The sequence below is a fragment of the Salvelinus alpinus genome, chromosome 37, assembly GCF_045679555.1.
Source record: "Salvelinus alpinus chromosome 37, SLU_Salpinus.1, whole genome shotgun sequence".
NCBI classification, from domain to species: Eukaryota; Metazoa; Chordata; class Actinopteri; order Salmoniformes; family Salmonidae; genus Salvelinus; species Salvelinus alpinus.
In genome coordinates, this window is record NC_092122.1 from 18,066,827 (window position 1) to 18,080,611 (window position 13,785).

Here is a 13,785-nt window from a genome sequence, read left to right on the forward strand (position 1 = left end):
CAAACCTAAACCGTATATACAAACAGCAATTTATGGATAGATAACTATCATTATATAACGAATACACGTTTCATTCATGTCAATATATGGTATTATCCCGGCTATAGCTCACTGAAAGAAAATATCCACTTCGATATATGACACGTCCATTGTTTACAGTACAAGTACCTCCCTTTCCTTCTCGATGAATGGTAGGCCCTGCTTCACATGGGACTTCTTTGTTTACGGATGTGACGTTTGTGAAAGATGAAATACATTTTTACAAAACATTCAAAAATACATGATGCCACGTACATTGTTTTTTTATATTTTGTATGCTGTGCATGATATCTAAAACGTGTTATCTGGAATCCTTGGGGCGTCCCTACCCTAAAACCCTAACCAAAAATGTATAACTAACCCCTAAGCATGTTACATTACAACTTCAACAGGGGAGGGGTTAGGGACGTCCCATGGATCACAGAGAGCAATAGCCGTGTGTAAAATTCCTTTCACAACTTTACTTGTCATCTCCATTTTTCAAGGATACTCAAAGGCACAGTAAGGACACAACCAGTTGATTTTTTTTTTTTTTACATGTAATTTTTATTTAACTAGGCAAGTGAGTTAAGAACAAATTATTATTTATAATGGCGGCCTACCCCTGCCAAACCTGGACGAAGCTGGGCCAATTGTGCGCCGCCCTATAGGACTCCCAATCATTACTGGATGTGATACAGCCTGGATTCAAACCTGGAACTGTAGTGACGCCTCTTTCACTGAGATGCAGTGCTTTAGACTGCTGCGCCACTCGTCTGTGCTGTGCAGTAAGGTTGTATGGTTTCCTTTGTTTTGTGCTGGTAGGTAAACAATGCAAAAACATATACATGCAAAAGGATTGCTCTGTTTTACGAGCAGAAAAACTATACTGGCCCAATCTCCTTTATGGGCATTGGTGAATGGGCATATTCTGAACTGATCAACCAGGTGGAAATTGTGTGGCTCCTGTGAGGCTGTCAACATTAATTTTGTGAACTTGATTTTCAAATTCACTAAATACGTTAATGTTTTATTGTATTTACCCTATTTATTGCAAGTATTTTTTCTCTCACATCGATTCCAATTCTAAACAATAGAGAACAGTATCATGATGTTAATGGTCAGCATTTTACATTACATGATGTATGTGGACAGCATTTTACATTACATTATGTATGTGGACAGCATTTTACATTATGTATGTGGACAGAATTTTACATTACATGATGTATGTGGCTGCATTTTGCATTACATAATGTATGTGGGTAGCATTTACATTACATGAGCAGGTTGAGAGCTTGGTCTCCACATTGGTGTCCACATCACCAACGAACTATCATGGTCCAAACACACCAAGACAGACGTGAAGGACAATGCCTATTCTCAAGACACTGAAAAGATTTGGCATGGTTCTTCAGATCCTCAAAAAGTTATTCAGCTGCACCATCGAGAGCATCCTGAACGGATGCATCACCGCCTGGTAAGGCAACTGATCGGTCTCCGACCATAAGACACTACAAGAAGGTAGTGCGTACGGCCCAGTACATCACTGGGCCAAGCTTCCTGCCATCCAGGACCTCTATACCAGGCGTGTCAGAGAAAGGCCCTAAAAATTGCCAAAGACTCCAGCCACCCTAGTCACAGACTGTTCTCTCTGCTACCGCACGGCAAGCAGTGCCGTAGTACCAAGTCTAGGTCCAAAAGGCTTCTTAACAGCTTCTACCCCCAAGCCATAAGACTCCTGAACAGCTAATCAAATGGCTACCTGGACTATTTGCATTGACCCCCCCACCCCATTTTTACGCTGCTGCTACTCTCTGTTTATTATCTATGCATATTCACTTTACCTCTACCTACATGTACATATTACCTCAATTACCTCGACTAACCTGTGCCCCCGCACATTGACTCTGTACCGGGACCCCCTGTATATAGGCTCTTTTCTGTTATTTTATTGTTGCTCTTTAATTATTTGTTATTTTTCTATTTTCTTTTTTTATTAGTATTTTTAACATGTTTACATTTTTTTACTTCAATTTATTTTAGTAAATACTTTCTTAACACTTATTTTTCTTAACTGCATTGTTGGTTAAGGGCTTGTAAGTAAGCATTTCACTGTTGTATTTGGCGCATGTGACAAATGCAATTTGATTTGATTTGACATTACATTATTTTCTAACAAGTTATATTTTTCCAAACACTATTTGCTCAGAAACACCTTCAGCAGTGTTTCATGGTAATACCACATTCTTTGTGCAAGAGGGTTAACAATACAAGAACACTATGGTAACAGAGTTCCTCTTTTCCATCCATCATTCTCAAACCCTGTTTAGTGCAATTTGCCATTGCTCTTGTATTGTCAGTTTATTACCCTGAAACAATAACATAATTATTGTAATCAGCAGATATCTGGGCAAATATTGATTTGTAATCATAGTATATTCTGTCTAAACAATGAAACAACAGTGTGCAAAAACAGAACATTCAACAGTCAGGTTTGGTTGCACCAGGGGTGTGAAGGTGAACAGTAAGGCACTGGAGTGACGAACCACCCTTGCTTGGCCGGCTCCCCTCTCTCCACTGGGATTCTCTTCCTCTGACCCTATTACGGTGGCTGAGTCACTGGCTTGCTTGAGCTCTCCCATCCTTCCTGTACTCAGGCTCCTGTGGTGGGAGAGATCTTTGTGGGCTATACTCAGCCTTGTCTCAGGGTAGTAAGTTAGTGGTCTGTTGTTATCCCTATGTTGGTGTGGGGGTTGTGTTTTGGTAAAGTGGGTGGGGTTGGCCCTGTCCGGGAGTAACTTTGGAAAGGGCCCAGTGTCTTCAGAAAGTATTCATACCCCTTGACTTATAAATATATTTTTTTACAAAATTAGTGTTACAGCCTAAATTCAAAATGTATTAAATAGATTTTTTCCCTCAATAATCTATGGAAAATACCCTATAATGACAAATATATTTTTTTTTTATTGAAAATTAAATATAGAAATATCTAATATACATAATGTTACATTCCCCAGTTTCTGTGTTGTGGTTTTGTTTGTATGTGTGTGTTTCAGGATGGCTTCCTGAAATTCCCCCAAGCAGCTGATTGGTCGGCCCCATTGCTAATTGGGGCTGACCCCGCCCTCTCGTCAGAGGATACAGCTGTATCCCATTACAGACTCCTTCTCCAGCTATATAAGCCAGTGTTCTGTTGCTCAGAAGAGAGATTTGGTATGTCCTATGTTGGTTGTTGCTAAGAGAGATTTGAGAGAGATTTGAGAGAGAGAGAGAGAGAGAGAGAGATATTTTAAGTGTTGTGTAGCTGCTGTGTAGCTGCTGATTCTGAGGTATGTGTGTGTGCCAATGGGATGCAGTGGTTTTGATTATTGAAATTGTTTACTTACGTTTGTGTTCTGTTTCATTTGTTCCCAGGGGGGGAGGGGAAGGCACCTAGTGTGAAGGATGGTTTTGTTATCTTTTTAACAAAAATATATGCCTTATAGAAATAGGACATGTTAATCACAAAACATAGCATGACTGCAGAAAAGCCGGATATCTGGATCCTGTGTGCTGTGAGGCTGGGACCAGCCTGGGCACTACCGATAGGCTAGCAAGTTTAAACCACGCTAAGCCTCTACTGTGACAGGCCAACTCTAAAGTTGGAACTACATCTGTCACAGTATAAAAGATGTCTGTACTATTTCAGTCAGTTCTCTGCTTTACCCTGCGTGGTGATACAGTGAACCTGTATATATGAAAATTGCATTTATCACTTGTGTTAAATAAATATAATTAAAGTATATTCGGTGACTCAATCACATTTTATCCTGATACCAGATTCGATTGACGCAACCTTTTACACTAGGGAGTGCTTAGGCAAGAGCCCTGCGGGCATACATAATCCGTAGTATTTACTGTCTATACACACTAGGTAAGACCTGGGTGGACCACCCCCTGTATTTTGGTTAGCGCACCAGGTGGTGCTAAAGGGTTAGGTAAGTAGTGGGTAGGCAGGTAAGGTAGGAGAGGGGGCTTTGACATTTACTTTCTTTGCTTTGGTTCCGTTCAGCCCCTTTTCCCAAAATTTACTGTGTGAAGGACTAAATAAATTCCCAGTAAATAGTAAATTTTCTGCCTTTGTCATCCTTACTCGCACTTATAATCCCATACCTCTTTCACTCCACGGGGAGTTGAGATGTAGCAGGGTGTTGCGTTCCCTCTTCCTAGAGGCGTACGTAACACAAGTATTCACATCCCTGAGTCAATACTTAGTAGAAGCACCTTTGGCAGCGACTACAGCTGTGACTTTCTGGGTAGGTCTCTAAGCCGTGTTCACATTGGCAGTTTGAAGTGACCCAAATCCTATTTGAATCTTATTTTTCCTGCAGTCTGAACAGCCTTCGTAGGTGGTTTGAAGTCCCATACAAATTGGATTCCTGGCCATGTGACTTGTGATTTTAAATGCCCTCAAATGCTTTTTAGACTGTTATTCCACATATCTTGTTGCTTGTTAGCTACTCGGGTGACAGTTTGACAAGTTGGATCTTATCCTTTGAGGCTTTAAAAGTGTTCTTCCACTATGATTTTAAACATTCAAATCAACTGGGAAATGTCCGTGGCAGGCATTGTCACTTTAGCTTGCTACCTGTTACGGGATTTTTATGAATAAATTACTAAAATATGTATACATTTGACTTAGTAGTATTCTGTTTAGTTATAATTCTATGTTACTGTATGGATGAATGAACCTATGAATCATAATGCTGAATATGTGTTCCTTGTTAGAAAGAATGGAGTTATCTTCAGACAGGCTGGAATGATGTGTTCTTTACAGGAAATTCCGTCTCTACCCAGGGAGGGGAGAGACCTTGGGTTGTTTGCAGGTTTAACAGGTGACATTATTATATAACCTGATGTAAATTGTACTATGATCAGTACTCTCGAGAATAAACACGATTGATTGATTTTGAGACTGGTTTCTGTTCATTTAATGCTGATAAGTATCTTACAAATTCGTATGTATGGGCAGAGTGTTTTAATTGAATTGGTTAATAAACATATAGGAATTAAATTCCTTTAACACTACCTGACTTCTGAGTGAAAGGAAGCACCACCACCACTCAGCCTACACTACTGCTCTCACACACACACACACACACCACTGTCATTACTATGACAACTAGCATAGCCTTATCAGCAAATGACTTCTGTCTGAACACACACCTGATTTAGTCACTTGTAACTTGAGGTTTGGATAGTCAGTATTCCAAAACAGATTAAAGCATTAAGGCCTGCGTTGTGAACAAGGCTTAAGAGCTTTCCACACCTGGATTGTGCAACATTTGCCATTTATTATTTTAAACATTCTTCAAGCTCTGTCAAATTGGTTGTTGATCATTGCTAGACAACCATTTCCAGGGCTTGCCATAGATGTTCAAGTAGATTTAAGTCAAACCTCAGGAACATTCACTGTCTTCTTGGTAAGAAACTCCAATGGATATAGATTTGAACTTGTGTTTTAAGTCAGTGATTCTCGACCCTGGTCCTCCAGTACCCCCAACAGTACACGTTTTTATTGTAACCCTGGACAAACACACCTGATTCAACTTGTCAATTAATCATCAATCCCTCAATGAGTTGAATGAGGTGTGTTTGTCCAGGGCTCCAACGAAAATGTGTACTGCTGGGGGTACTGGAGGACCAGGGTTGGCAAACACCTGTTGGTGCTGCTGATAGACTTTCTGCTGTTCTGTCTGCGGCTATGGAATCCTAACCTGTTCACCGGTCGTGCTACCTTGTCCTGGACATCTATAACCAATATGATTTTTACTTGACCTTAATGGTCATCTATAAATGTTTGAATATCTTGAACGATCTGTCCTTAATGGCTATGTACTCTTACAATCTCCACCCGGCACAACCAGAGCCTGGTTTCTTCCTAGGTTCGAGCTTTTCTAGGGAGTTTTTCCTAGCCACCGTGCCTCTATATTGCTTGCTCTTTGGGGTTTTAGGCTCAGTTTCTGTAGAAGCACTTTGTGACAACTGCAGATGTAAAAAGGGCATTATAATACATTCTATTGATTGAACTGCACAGGTTGGTGCTTATGGGTCCTTTTACATGGAAATGTCCCACTACAAATGAGTCACTTAGCCCCAAAAACATTTATTTATATTAGGAATAGTTCTGTATCCTTTATTTCTTCTAATGTAATCACATGAGCGACAGGTGTGCTCAAGTCCAAAATACCCTTGTTGAACTTTAAAGTTCTTTCGCCAGGTGAAGTACCTCATGTATTCTTCATTATTCTGGTCGAGAAAGAGAAGCTTCTTTGCCAGCTCCTCTGTAGAGGAGAAATCATTCACATGGATGAAAGAGTCCCTTGGGATAAATTGCTCGTAGTTGTCCCTGGATGGACCGAGAACAACGGGCACTGCTCCCATCTTCATAGCATTGAACAGCTTCTCTGTAGCATAGTCTGTAGATGGAGTTTTCAAACGCCAGGTAGAATTTACAGCTGGACAGCGTCTTTGAGTACTCTTCATTTTCTAGGTATCTACTAAAATGTCTCCCATAGGCCTCTACTTTGACATGCCTACTGAGCTCGTTGAACACCTGTACCCTCTTGTAGTTTGGGTTCCAGTTGCTCACTACCCAGCAGACTAATTTGTCCTTCTTGGGCAGCTCAAAGATTTTATCCTCACTGGTTACCTCAACAAGTGACCCATATGGAACCTTGATTTCAGAATCCAGTCGATAACTCGCAGTCAAATTGAACAAGTGGTCAACACCAGGGATCCTGTTTGTATTAGCCGGTGATTCTCCATTCCACCACACCCATTTCTGGAACCATGGACGTTGCTCTTGGGGCATGTTCTTCAGGTCTCCATGGATGTCTCTATGGTGGAAGATGACACCGTGCGCCTTGCTGTAAAGGTTTTTATCCACTGTTAGGTGACAGCCTTTGATGTTAAAGTAGGCACAAGAGTCTATGTCAAAGGCGTGACCAAATGGCCACATCCAGATCAAAATGATAGTGTCTGTGTCTCCGTCATCATCGGCCTGAATGGCTGTCTGGGCATGGTGTGTTTTTTGCCCTGTGTGGTTCCCTGCCATACTTACTTGAGGGCAAGGAGAACAACCAGCCTTCCACTCGTGGGATGCCTGGTCAGTTGGGCATGAATGGAACTTGATCTGGGGTTTGTAGTAAATTAAGAATATTCCCACGAAGCACGCCATAAAAAAACAGCCAATCAGAACAGGCCGTAGAACCCCCTGGGAAGCCGGAGTGGACATACCTTGACCCTTTGAAAGAGAAAAGAGACCAATCAAAACCACTCTAGCATATCAACAACAACTAGAAAAGTATTTATGGATGTGAAATACATTATAATAATGGTAGTGACTGGTTATAGCTGAAAAAGTAGTTAAATAGAAAGATTGATTGAATGTATTATATAGAATTTATATTGGAATCTTAATGTGACAAAAATAATTTGTGTTATAAAAAAAGTTACATTTTCAAATTCTCCTACAAATCACAAGCAGGTAAGACGTTTTGATGTCTATATTGTGTCAGAAAGAGCAGATGATGTAATTCCAAATCACTTGTCCTTGCCATACAACTCTTAAAATGACCCCTTGAGCTACTATATATTTGAAGATAAAACTTTTTGGCACAATTAATGGGAAAGGGGGATACCTACAACGGAATGACTCAACCAAAATGTGTTCTGCATTTAACCCAACAACTCTGAATTACAGTGATCCCATCCATGCACTCCCCACGTTAACTCAACACTCAAAGAACAGTAATATATTTAAATAGAAAATATGCCATTCTGTTCTTTTGAAATGCATTTTCTTAAATTCATGACGCTCATTAAGACCTGTCTTTAACAAATTAATTATCTTTGTGACAGGGTTTATTTAATTGATTTTAACACTTGAATTGTGTTTTTTCTTCATTTGCACGTATAGCCTGCAGTTACATAAACAAATGAAAATGCTATTGTGTCCTTTCATATACATTTTCTTCAATATTCTAATGTTACCTAATACCTTCATAAACACAATTAAATGATAGGATATATTAAATGTATTCATTAGACTGTTATAATGTTGACTTTCAAAGGATGGCCGAAGGGGGTCCAAGGAGGTCAGGCTTTTCTAGTGTTAAGCGCTAGAGCTGGTGACATTAATTAATTTCAGCAAGCACGTTAACTATTTTATATGACAATACACCAGGGAACAAAGATATGCATCACTAGTGAAATTAAGGCTAACATTAGGTGTCGTTCAGTGCTGTTGATAAATTCAGCATTCATGAGGACAGTGATTATCCTGTATGACGATGTATACAGTATGTACAGCAAACAGTGTACAACAGGGATGGACAACTGCAGTCCTCAGGGACCTGATGATTGGTGGCACACTTTTTCCCCAGCACTAGCTGACACACACCTGACTCTAATCTACTAACTTATATGGAATTGTTTTAAGAATGTCATACCAAGGATCATTTAGCTATTTGGTTTAGAATTTGATTTAGAAGACCTCTTGAAGTATAAAAAAATATATTAAAATAAAAAAATATATAAAAAAATATATTAAAATATATATATTTTTTTTATTTGGCCTTACTGCTAATAGCCCATATAAACAATAACAGATTCACTAAGTGGAAGAGAGCGTACCGAAAAACTCCAAAATGAAGTGTTCTGAAGTATCTGAGAGATATAAGACAGATCAGATTTTTCTTTTTTTTCTTTTACATTAACCCCTTATTCTTGGAACGAAACAGTTTCCATATACGGTGCCTTCAGAAAGTATTCAGACCCCTTGACTTTTTCCACATTTTGTTACATTACAGCCTTATTCTAAAATTCAATCATTTTTAAAAATCAATCTACACACAATATCCCATAATGACAAAGCAAAAACAGCTTTTTATAAATTGTTGCTAATTTATTAAAAAAACAACAACTGAAATATCACATTTACATAAGTACCCTATAATCAGTACTTTTTTGAAGCACCTTTGGCAGCGATTACAGCATTGAGTCTTGGGTATGACGCTACAAGCTTGGCCCACCTGTATTTGGGGAGTTTCTCCCATTCTTCTCTGAAGATCCTTTCAAGCTCTGTCAGGTTGGATGGGGAACGTTGCTGCACAGCTATTTCAAGGTCTCTCCAGAGATGTTCGATCGGGTTCAAGTCCGGGCTCTGGCTGGGCCACTCAAGGACATTCAGAGACTTGTCCCGAAGCCTCTCCTGCATTGTCTTGTCTTGTCTCCTGAGCGCTCTGAAGCAGGTTTTCATCCAGGATCTCTCTGTACTTTGCTCTGTTCATCTTTCCCTTGATCCTGACAAGTCTCCCAGTCCCTGCCGCTGAAAAAACATCTCCACAGCATGATGCTGCCACCATGCTTCACTGCAGGGATGGTGCCAGGTTTCCTCCAGATGTGACACTTGGCATTCAGGCCAAAGAGTTCAATCTTGTTTTCATCAGACCATAGAATCTTGTTTCTCGTGGTCTGAGAGTCTTTCCAAGTGGACGGTCATGTGCATTTTACTGAGGACTGGCTTCCATCTGGCCACGCTACCAAAAAGGCTTGATTGGTGGAGTGCTGCAGAGATGGTTGTCCTTCTGGAAGGTTCTCCCATCTCCACAGAAGAACTCTAAAGCTCTGTCAGAGTGACCATCAGGTTCATGGTCACCTCCCTGGCCAAGGCCCTTCTCCCCCGATTGTTCAGTTTGGCCGGGCGGCCAGCTCCAGGAAAAGTCTTGGTGGTTCCAAACATTCTCAATTTAAGAATGATGGAGGCCACTGTGTTTTTGGGGACCTTTAATGCTGCAGAAATGTTTTGGTTCCCTTCCCCAGATCTGTGCCTCGACACAATCCTGTCTCGGAGCTCTACGGACAATTCCTTCAACCTCATGGCTTGGTTTTTGCTCTGACATGCACTGTCAACTGTGGGACATTATATAGACAGATGTGTACCTTTCCAAATCATGTCCAATCAATTGAATTTACCACAGGTGAACTCCAATGAAGTTGTAGTGTAATGTGTATGCTGGGAGTCGAGGACCAAGTACAGGGAGTGCAAAGGTAATAATAAGTAGACCATAATACAAAACAAGAAACCTGAAAAGCGTACAAACATGAAACAGAGACAATAACGCCTGAGGAAAGCACCAAAGGGAGTGACCGATATAGGGGAGGTAATCAGGAAGGTGATGGAGTCCAGGTGAGTCTCATGCCTTATGATTAATGATACGTGGTGTGATCATAACAACATACAGGAACTCAAGTCCTTTTGTTCACCTGACCTAGAATTCCTTACAATTAAATGCCGACCGCATTATCTACCAAGAGAAATCTCTTCGATTATAATCACAGTTGTGTATATCCCCCCCAAGCAGACACATCGACGTCCCTGAAAGAACTTCATTGGACTCTATGTAAACTGGAAACCACATATCCTGAGGCTGCATTTATTGTAGCTGGGGATTTTAACAAGGCTAATCTGAAAACAAGGCTCCTTAAATTTTATCAGCATATCGAATGCGCGACCCGGGCTGGCAAAACCCTGGATCATTGTTATTCTAACTTCCGCGATGCATACAAAGCCCTCCCCCGCCCTCCTTTCGGAAACTCTGACCACTACTCCATTTTGTTGCTCCCAACCTATAGACAGAAACTAAAACAGGAAACGCCCGTGCTCAGGTCTGTTCAACGCTGGTTCGACCAATCGGAATCCACGCTTCAAGATTGCTTCCATCACGTGGACTGGGATATGTTCCGCATAGCGTCGGACAATAACATTGATGAATACGCTGATTCGGTGAGCGAGTTTATTAGCAAGTGCATCGGTGAGCTGTACCCACAGCAACTATTAAACCTTCCCCAACCAGAAACCGTGGCTTGATGGCAGCATTCGCGCAAAACTGAAAGCGCGAACCACTTTCAATCAGGGCAAAGCGACCGGAAACATGACCGAATACAAACAGTGTAACTATTCCCTCCGCAAGCCAATCAAACAAGCTAAGCGTCAGTATAGAGACGAAGTAGAGTCACAATTCAACGGCTCAGACACAAGAGGTATGTGGCAGGGTCTACAGTCAATCACGGACTACAAAAGAAAAACCAGCCCCGTCGCGGACATTGATGTCTTGCTCCCAGACAAACTAAACAACTTCTTTGCTCGCTTTGAGGACAATACAGTGCCACCGACACAGCCCGCTACCAAAACCTGCGGGCTCTCCTTCACTGCAGCCAACGTGAGTAAAACATTTAAACGTGTTAACCCTCGCAAGACTGCCGGCCCAGACGGCATCCCTAGCCGCGTCCTCAGAGCATGCGCAGACCAGCTGGCTGGTGGGTTTACGGACATATTCTATCAATCCTTATCCCAGTCTGTTGTTCCCACGTGCTTCAAGAGGGCCACCATTGTTCCTGTTCCCAAGAAAGCTAAGGTAACTGAGCTAAATGACTATCGCCCCGTAGCACTTACTTCCGCCATCATGAAGTGCTTTTTTTATTTTTATACTTTGTTTTTATTGTAGGAACACAAAGAAAGTACAAATAAAGTAAAATAAAAGAACAACAAAAAAGATCTGTCAGTTACAGTGCACTTCACACCTTCATCATATTAGTTACATTGACATCTTTGAATTAGACCTTTTCCAAGTACGAAACCCATTTTTCCCAGTATTCTTGACCTCTCTCCTGTTGAGTTCTTAAAGCAAAGGTCATACGCTCCATGTGGGGTATTTCTTCTACAATGTCTATCCATTGTGTCACTGTGGGAGGGTCTTTTTGTAGCCATTTCCTAGTGATAGCCTTTTTACTGGCTGCCAGTAGGACCTTCAAGAGGTACTTTTCTCTATTGTGTAAGTTATCAGGTATTTCACCCAAGTACAAAGAAATGAATGTTTGTTCTATGTCAAATCCCATTATTTTTTCCAATGTTAGATCTTATTTCTCCCCAGTAAGTTTCGATTGCGGGGCAGGACCAAAAGATATGAGAGTGGTCCGCCCTCAATAGACCGCATTCTCTCCAACAAGGGTGTAGTGAGCCAGTCTGTTTTGATTTCAGTTTAGGTGTTATGAAGAAACGTATAACATTCTTCCAACAGAATTCTCTCCATGACCTTGAATTGGTGGAGCTTTGTTGAGTCTCTAATATGTTCAACCATGTTTCATCAGTTATTTTAATGTTAAGCTCCTCCTCCCATTTCTTTTTAATACAGTTTGTAGAATGTTTCTTTGAGGATTGAATACCCAAGTAGAGATTTGAAATCGTTTTTTTGTTACTCCCCAAGTTGTATGCGTTAGTGAATACTTGGATTAATTTTGGAGGTGCTCGAGGGTCAGTCACTTTTATCTCCCTTAAAACCTTTCAGTGCTACCCATCCCGGATCCGGGAGCATCCTCATCAAAAAAGCTGTCTAGCATAGCCTAGCCTAACGGGACAGGGATATCATATAATATAATTTCATGAAATCACAAGTCCAATACAGCAAATGAAAGATAAACATCTTGTGAATCCAGCCATCATTTCCGATTTTTAAAATGTTTTACAGCGAAAACACAATATGTATTTATATTAGCTAACCACAATAGCCAAACACACAACGACATGTTTTCACCATGTTTCCACTGCATAGGTAGCTTTCACAAAACCCAGAAATAGAGATAAAATTAATCACTAACCTTTGGACAACTTCATCAGATGACAGTCTTATAACATCATGTTATACAATACATTTATGTTTTGTTCGAAAATGTGCATATTTAGAGCTGCAAATCGTGGTTATACATTGTGAATACGTAGCAACAATTCACCAAAATCTCCGGAGATATTTTGGACAGTCACCTAATCTAACCAAAGAACTCATCATAAACTTTACATAAAAATACTTGTTGTATGGCAAATGAAAGATACACTGGTTCTTATTGCAACCGCTGTGTTAGATTTTTTAAAATAACTTTACTACAACATACATCATGCATTATTGTGAGACAGCACTCACCTATTCTCCGCAGTGTTGGAGCCAACATATTCCACAAAAATACGAAATAACATCATAAATATTCTCTTACTTTTGCTGATCTTCCATCAGAATGTTGTGCAAGGAGTCCTAGTTCCAGAATAAATCATTGTTTGGTTTTCGAATGTCCATTTCTTCTGTCGAATTAGCAACTTTGGCTAGCCATGCGGAGCTCATGTGTTCAAGAAATGTTTGCGCATGGAACGAAAAATTCCAAAAGTCCTACTTTATGATGTTTCTCATATGTATCAAATAAAATCAGAGCCGGAGCAATTCGTCGTGTATACCGAACTTCTTTTCAGAAGACAATGTGAGGTTCCCCGGCGCGCAGATGAAAACTGACAGAAAAGCAGACCTGTCACTCCAAAAGCTCTTATTCGGCCTCACATCAAGCTAGACACCCCATTCAACCTTCTACTGCCTGTTGACATCTAGTGGAAGGCGTATGAAGTGCATACAGATCCATAAATAAAAGCCAGTTGAATAGGCAGGCCCTGACACAGAGCCTCATTTTCAGAATTTTCACTTCCTGTATGGAAGTTTGCTGCCAAATGAGTTCTGTTTTACTCACAGATATAATTCAAACAGTTTTAGAAACTTCAGTGTTTTCTATCCAATAGTAATAATAATATGCATATTGTATGATCTAGAACAGAGTACGAGGCCGTTTAATTTGGGCACGATTTCTTCCAAAGTGAAAACAGCGCCCCCCTATTAAGAAGATGAA

General features: G+C 40.5%; 1 long non-coding RNA gene and 1 pseudogene across 1 annotated transcript; one reads left to right on the forward strand and one right to left on the reverse strand.

Moving 5' to 3' along the window:
• Positions 1 to 205: 205 nt before the first annotated feature.
• LOC139565599 (uncharacterized) lies at positions 206 to 3,805 on the forward strand. Its single transcript, XR_011672948.1, has 2 exons — positions 206 to 3,234; positions 3,436 to 3,805. It is a non-coding gene; the product is annotated as an uncharacterized lncRNA (long non-coding RNA).
• A 2,345-nt stretch (positions 3,806 to 6,150) lies between these two features.
• The window catches only part of LOC139565771 (4-galactosyl-N-acetylglucosaminide 3-alpha-L-fucosyltransferase 9-like), a 10,248-nt pseudogene continuing 2,613 nt past the window's right edge, over positions 6,151 to 13,785 (reverse strand).